Source organism: Leptopilina boulardi, unplaced genomic scaffold (assembly GCF_019393585.1).
Source record: "Leptopilina boulardi isolate dan_hultmark-lab unplaced genomic scaffold, ZJU_Lbou_2.1 LbouV2_262, whole genome shotgun sequence".
In the NCBI taxonomy this organism is placed as follows: Eukaryota; Metazoa; Arthropoda; class Insecta; order Hymenoptera; family Figitidae; genus Leptopilina; species Leptopilina boulardi.
The window spans coordinates 476,935-484,838 of NW_026137821.1; the positions used below are offsets into that span (position 1 = coordinate 476,935).

General features: G+C 26.4%; 1 protein-coding gene across 4 annotated transcripts in view; it reads right to left on the reverse strand.

Annotated features, from left to right (window-relative positions):
* The window catches only part of LOC127281069 (antichymotrypsin-2-like), a 66,938-nt gene extending 59,945 nt beyond the window's left edge, over positions 1 to 6,993 (reverse strand). The window contains exon 1 of one of the 4 annotated variants that reach the window (XM_051304562.1): positions 6,831 to 6,993. The gene's annotated coding sequence lies outside the window, so the exon portion shown is untranslated. The other 3 variants (XM_051304559.1, XM_051304560.1, XM_051304558.1) reach the window with 3 other exon arrangements.
* Between the last annotated feature and the right edge of the window lie 911 nt (positions 6,994 to 7,904).

The following is a 7,904-nucleotide window of genomic DNA, read 5'->3' on the forward strand; positions in this document are numbered from 1 at the left end:
GCACAAACAGTACATACAAGCACCAAAATATATTAAAACTATTGATTATTTAGTAAATATTAAAAAAACAGTTGTTCAAATTTAATTTGCATTTTCATAAAATTAACACATATTTTATTTGAAAAACATTTCTAAGAATGTAGTGACAATATTTGTTTCTGTATTTTCGGTCCTCTACAACTCTTGTTTGCAATTCTCCGCGCGGAGACTCGCTAGCGCGTCGCGCATGTTTCCTTAAACGTTCTATATTTTCTAAAGTTGTTGATAAATTGTTTTTATATTTTACAAAAAACTTTCTTACATTATGATAAACAAATGTCTCACTGGAAGTTTCTTCAACTCTGAAGTTCCCCACACACTTTATGTCGACAAAGGTAAGTAAACATTATTATTGACAAGTCTTCATTTACAATTAATTATAAATAAACAATTGACGATTTTAATATTTTTGATTATGTTGTCGTCTTCTATGGACCTAAATACGTATGTATATTAATTTTCAATAAGATTCATTGAAATTTGTCAAAGATACTATGATTTATGTTTAAAAATTGAATGAAATTTGTGAAATAAAATTTTTAAGTGTTTTGCATATATTAACTCTATTTTTTGATCTACAAAAAAAACTCAAAGGAAAAAAAGATGCGCCATCTTATGTCCTACAAGATTGCACTTTTCAAAAATCAAAATTTTGATTTTTCATTTTTTTCACGTTTTTGAACGTTTGACTGGCGTTAGAGCGATCGGCCAAGCGCTCGGCGAGTTATTGCAGGCAGCTACTCAATTATTAAATTTTAACAAAAAAATTTTCGATGGAAAATTTTAGAAATAATTAAATTTTAGATGCTTTTAAATTTAAATTATTGAAAATTCAATTAATTTTGTATTCAAATTTTCGAAAATAATGAAATTTTATTTGATTTTAAATTTGGAAAATAATTGAATTTCAGTTCATTTTGAATTGAAAATTTTGGGAAATAATTGAATTTTAATTGAAATTTTGGATAATAATTTAATTTAAGTTCATTTTTGATTGAAAATTTGGATAATTAATTTTGAATAGAAATTTTAGAAAATAATTGAATTTTATTTCATTTTAAATTGAAAACTTGGTAAATAATTAAATTTTAAATTGAAAATTTTGGATAATTATTGGATTTTTAATTGATTTTGAATTAAAATTTCGGATAATAATTGAATTTTAGTTTATTTTGAATTGAAATTTTTAAAAAATAATTCAATTTTATTGTGATATTTTTTTTTAAATTATAAACAATTGTTAAATTTCATAAAAATATTAATTGCAAAATAATTTTGATATAATTGAATTTGTGATGTATTTCTTTAAAATTATTAAAAATAATTAATTTAGTGAAGAATCATTTTAGTTCATTTGTTAAATAATTGAATTGAAGAAGATCTGAAGAAGATATAAATTTTATACTAAAAAAATGTATTTTATTTACATTTTTTTTCAAATGTAAAAAAAAATGTCGCATTTTATTAAAATAAGTCGATAAAAGTCGTATTTTTGAAAAAAGTCGGTAAAAGGCGTATAATCCGAGGCCTGTAAACATATAATTTTCATTATTATCATTTAATATGTAATAATATTCTAATAAATTAAATTATTATTGATAACATTAATCTTTAATTTCTTTATAACAAACAATTAAATACTCAATTTGGCGCGCTTGCGCGCGTTTAATTTTGCTACTAATCAAATAATACATATAAGTTAAATATTTAGCTGAAGATCATAACGTTAATTCCAATTTAGATGTCGAAAAGAGATGATAAATCAAAATAAAAATTAATTTAACCTTTTTCAAACGTTAACGATCGCGTTTTTAAACGTTTATTAAAGTTTCTCTGAAATATCTTAATATATTGCTGAAAAATTGAGTTAAAGAACCTTCAATATTAATTTACACTAATTTTTTATTAAAAATAAAGTTTGTTATAATATTACAAATTACAAATTTAAATATTTTCGAAATTTTCTGTTTTATAAATTAAATTATTCTTGACATTTCGATTTATCATCTCTTTCCGACATCTAAATTGGAATAAAACTCATGGATTTTGAGGCAATTTTTTATGCTCTTTCTATTGGTTATGATTAAAATTTTAACAAACTTTAATAAACTGGTTTTTGTATTCGTTAAATAATTAACGTTATATGTTCTTCAGCTCAATAGACAAATAGACTATTTTGAACATAAATATATCAGTATGTACAAACGTACAGTAATACCCCGGACTTACGCGATGGGTGGGACCGAGCGACGACCGTGTAAGTCGAATTCACGTAAATCGGGGTTTAAGTGTCGCATAAAATAAATACAATAATTTAGAATTTAGAAGAAATATGTTTAATAAAATATCAAGTAATAAAACTATTTACATTTTTTATGAATAAAAACAACATAAAAAAAATAATAAATTATTTATTATTTAATTACGAGTTAATTCGCGCGGCCATAAAAAAACCGCGTATCTCCGAATTCGCGTAAAATGGGGTAGCGTAAGTCGGGGTTTTACTGTATATATTATTTAAATTACTTCTTTGCTCTTATCTTAAATTTCTACAATTATCAAAATAAGCTTTTTTTCCTGCAACTCAAATTAAAAATTAAAATTTAGTCAACTACCAGGGTGGCAATAATTTTTATGATTTTAAATTCCCGGTCATTTCCCGGTCAAAATTTTGTAAATAATTAAATTTTTTCACACAAAAAATCACTATGTTTCTAAAAAATTCATAACTTTTTAATTTTTTAATATTAATTCTTCTAATAAATTTTAATAATGCACTACAAAAAAATAATTAGATACTTATTTTAAAAATACATTTTTCTGAGAAATTAAAGCAACAAGATATAATAGACAATATAAATTTTTAGAATATCTGAAAAATTCCCGGTTTAACTATGAAATTTCTGGTCATTTCCCGGTCACATTTTAAATTCCTGGTAATTTCCCGGTCATATTGCCACCCAGATTACATTAAATTTCAAGAAATAATGCTCAAAAATCTGTTGTACGAATAATAAAAATCATTATTACAAAGTATCAAATTTTTCTAAAAAATATTCCGCAACGTCTTTGGACGAAATATAATGAACTCTAATCCACAATATTTTTATAAATGATAAATAACACTGTGTTACAAAAAAAAATTGAAAAAAACTTTTTATTCGACCTAATGAAGGTTGTAGGTAACAAAAAACTAAGTAGAATGGTATATTATAAATTTCCCTAACGGTCATGAATTTTGATTTTAGAGCCAAAAAAACGTTTTTACGTATATTTATTACTAAAAACCTTGAAACTTTTTTATTTTTGTACCGATTTAAAAGTTTTTTTTTCATTTTGAAGTAGGACTTTTTAACTCACATAGTTTTGTTGTTACAAGAGAAAAGTTTCAAGATAGTTCGGAAATTGTAATTGTTTCCTCAATTTTTCAACTTTAACTGATATTTACGGCATTCATTACATTTTAAAAAAAATTTCTTCGTGTAATATTCAAGCGTACTAAATTCTGCGTCGAAGAGCCCTATTTGAATATATTTATTTAAAAATTGACTGATTTATTGCAGTTTTTCTAAAAGCAAGATCGGTAGCAAATTAAAGTATTTGTCAATTTTCCTTAATTTTTCATTCTTAATTGTTTTTGAAGTTTTGATAGTTTTTGACCTTAGCTTAACTTTATTTTATAGTATTTATTTTTGCTGCAAATCTCCCGGAAAATGTTTTTTCATTTCTATAATTACGAAATTGGTATTGATTTATTGTATAAAACATTTTTTTAGAAAGTAGAATAAATTTATGGACCGTTGTCACATGATAATCAAAAATATTTAAATTTTTATCAAAGAAATGGATATTCTAATACAAAAGAGATTTAGATCGAAATCACTTGAGTGATTATTAAAAATGAAAAAATTGTTTTGTTCATTATAGGTACTAAATATGGAGTAGAATTTTTATTTTTCATCCGATTGTGCTCTATTTGGATTCAAAATTTTCATAATTAAATAGACTATCGATAAAAAATTTTAAACATGAACTTTTTCTATTTTTTGGATTAGAAAAAATTAGCAGAAATTAGACAAATATCTAAAAATCATCAAAAATTTGCATGAAATTTGAACTTTGATCAATTATAAATCTGTCAATTTTCATTGGATTTTATTCTACAATGGACGGATCCAAAGGTAATTTAATTACCTTTTCAACGTTATATTATTTATTATACATGGAGTAGCTGATTTTCCTACAGGTGAATTTAAGTGACATCACACTTCGAAAATGTGTTTTTTTAGATTCTGCAAAATAACACGAAGAAAAAAAATTCAAAATATGTTTTTCTTACTCAAAAAACACCTACTAATCGAAAAAAAATATTTCGTTCGATTGGCAATATCACTGTAAATTGGTGTTATATTGACTGTGCTTTTCTCTTTCACGCGATTTTTATTGATTATATTTCTTGATGAAATCTTTCATCTCAGAAAAGTTTAAATGAAAGTGCAAAAATTAATTTTGCTTCCTCGTGGAGGAAGCTTTGTAGTCCTTTCGTTTATAAAAATGTTCAAAATGGCGAAAACAAATTTTTCTCTATATAGAAACATGTTATATGAGATCCTGATCAATTGTCCGGATGTGTGTATTTGTGTGTGTGTGTGTCTGTATGTATGTGTGGACCTCTTTTTTGTGAACACGATAACTTTAACAGGGTGTCTAACAAAGATTGAGAAAAAAATTCCCTGACTTTTCCCTGACTCCTCCCTGACATTTTTTGATTTTTCCCTGACTTTTTAATAACCTTATTTCTGCTTTTTTGAACAAAAATATGGTTACTGACATATTTAACAATAAATTAATTTCTAATGGTAGTAACAAATGGTAATAAAAACCATTCAAGTTTTTTTAAATTTAAAAATTTTTAAATTCACAAAACATTTTAATTTTTGTAGAAATTTTCTGAAATTCCCTGACTTTTCCCTGACTTCCCTGATCGTTAGACACCCTGTTTAACAGGTTTTAATGGATTTGGGTAAAATTTGGTAGGCTTATTTATCACATTAATATCTCAAAATAGACAAAAGGATTTTAAAAAATACCCAAAAAAAAAAAATTTATCTTCTTTTTTCCAAAAATTTTTAAATAGAAAAATTTAAGGTGATATAGTATAATAAAATCGTATTTCTTACATCAAGACAAATCGATTGGTATATATAAAGTATAGATTTGATTGAAATTTAAAGAATTAATGAAAGTTAAAAAATCTAAAATTCACATTTTAGCTGAAAAATTTTGTATTCTCAAATGTTTATATTATTATAGTATTTATGTATGTTTATTTCAATGTTAATGCTTTCTCCACGAGGAAGCAAATTTTTTTGCTGATCGTAAAGAGGAAGCAAAATGTTCATGTAATGAACATCTGAATTTACAACTTGTTTAAGTTGTTATTTACATTATAATATAACATAAGCTTTAAACGCATTGAACTAAGTAAGTATATTACAGTATTAAGGGATGAAAAAACATGAAAAAATTTGTAATATGGCGGACAAACTTAAAAAATTCCTCATAAATTGATTAAATTTGCTTTTATTTATTTTTTTATTTCAGTATTTTGTCTCGCATTTGCAAAAAAACAGACTTAACAATCATACAATAATTTTATCTTATTCCTTATGATTTCTATAACAGAAATTCACTTGAATTTTTGATTTTTGTTAATTTGGTTAATAATGACAAATTATTAAATATGAAAACTCAGGGTAAATGGGGACTGCTTGTTATTATTAACCAAATTGACAAAAATGAAAAATTTAAGTAAATTTCTTTTATAGGAGTCGTAAGGAATAAGAAAAAAATTTGGTATGATTTTTAAGCCTGTTTTCTTTGAAATGCTCGACAAAATACTGAAACTGTTTGACTTTGATTTTCAATTTTTATGCATTGAGCGATAACTTTTTTTATCTTGCTGCTAATTGGCAAGGTAAAAGATTGGCAATACTCAGAATCTCTGTATGTGATCTGAGATTAAAATATTGACGTTTAACTTAATTTTAAAACTGTAAATTAAGCTCCAACACCTCTTGTCCCCATTTACCTCAACTGACCCTACTTTAAATAAATTAATATTTTTTAACCCGACGAGTAAGTGGTGTCAAATTTTTACACGGACTATGAGGTTGGGCATGACATGCCCTGTCTGTAAAATTTTCTGTTTAAATTTTTACATTAATAAATTTCGTTAAATTATAGTATTAATAATAATAATGAAATTTCAGATTGTACTCCGTTATCACAAAAATCGCCAAATAATAAATTTGAAGGGAAAACTATTAATTTGGAAAAAAGTTATTTGCTTTGGACTCCGCTATTTTAACCTAAAATTTTATTATGTTAGATTTGTAAACAATCTATAACAATTGTTATAAACGTGTTTTTTTCTATAACAACATTTTGATAGATAAATCGATTTCCAGGCTACATATCTTAAAAAATTACTTTCGAAACACGAACATCACATTACTATCTTCTTTTAACATTTAACTCCAGCAACTCGAAGCAATAGAGTTGTAGAGCGATATTCTAAACAGTACGTCGGGGTATGGCATACTCGCCGGGTTAACAATTATTTAAAAATCTATTTGTTGTTTTAGGAATATAAACAAATGTGTCATTTTCCACTGAATTTCATTTTGTATTTTCTTAAATTAATGTTAATTTTAATTAAAAACTTATTGTATAAACCATTAAATTATGATAAAATAAACAAAAATATCTAAAAACAAGGTTATATTTACGTTCAATGTCTAAAAATGGCGGATTGTCAAAATTTATTAGGGCCAACGTTCTTCGCAAACTATTGTGCGTTGGCCTTATGTAAATTATGTATTAAGGCCTTTCTCCAATATGATTCCAAAAATGACAACGTGAAACGCCGGACTCAGGATGGAGTTACATGTTGATGATGTAAATACAGAATGCAAAACCGAAAATAATATGAGAGTGAAACGGACAGGGATATATCACTATCCTTTTCACTCTCATTATTTTCGGTTTTGCATTCTGCATTTACATCATCAACATGTAACTCCAACCTTAAAGCGGAAAGCATGAGATCGAAAGAGATAGTGACGTCATGGGACGGCGCCTTAAGTTGAGAATGAGTTATCTAACCAAGAAACCATGTTAGAAAATTATTTTCATAGTGGGATGATTTAAATATCTATTTTAAAAAATAATTATTAATGAAAGATATAAAGTTGTCGAATATGAAAAAACATTTGCCCACGAGTTTACATTACACTCGTGGCCAAATATGCCTACACTTTTTTGCATAGAGATAATATAAATAGAGTGGAGATGGTCTGTATAGAGGCGTCCGTTTGATAGAAAGAGAACGCGATTTTAGCACCAGTAGGTGTCTCTCTTGCGCTGGTGCTTATTGAAGGACAAATACTGGTGTTAAATCTTTCTTCTCTTTCCAACCCATTCTGTTTATGTCAGGACACTTCCCTCTTACGCAGCCGCCTATACCTTGTCTACTCTATTTATATTATCTCTATGCTTTTTTGTCCTTTTCTAACGCACTTATTGCCATGACAACACTAGAACACTAGATTAAGGTGAAACGTCCCAAATGTTTCATGTCAAATAGGCCGTGTTTTGACTTTTTCGGAGTAGGTTAACCATAGAGATAATATAAATAGAGTAGACAAGGTATAGGCGGCTGCGTAAGAGGGAAGTGTCCTGACATAAACAGAATGGGTTGGAAAGAGAAGAAAGATTTAACACCAGTATCTGTCCTTCAATAAGCACCAGCGCAAGAGAGACACCTACTGGTGCTAAAATCGCGTTCTCTTTCTATCAAACGG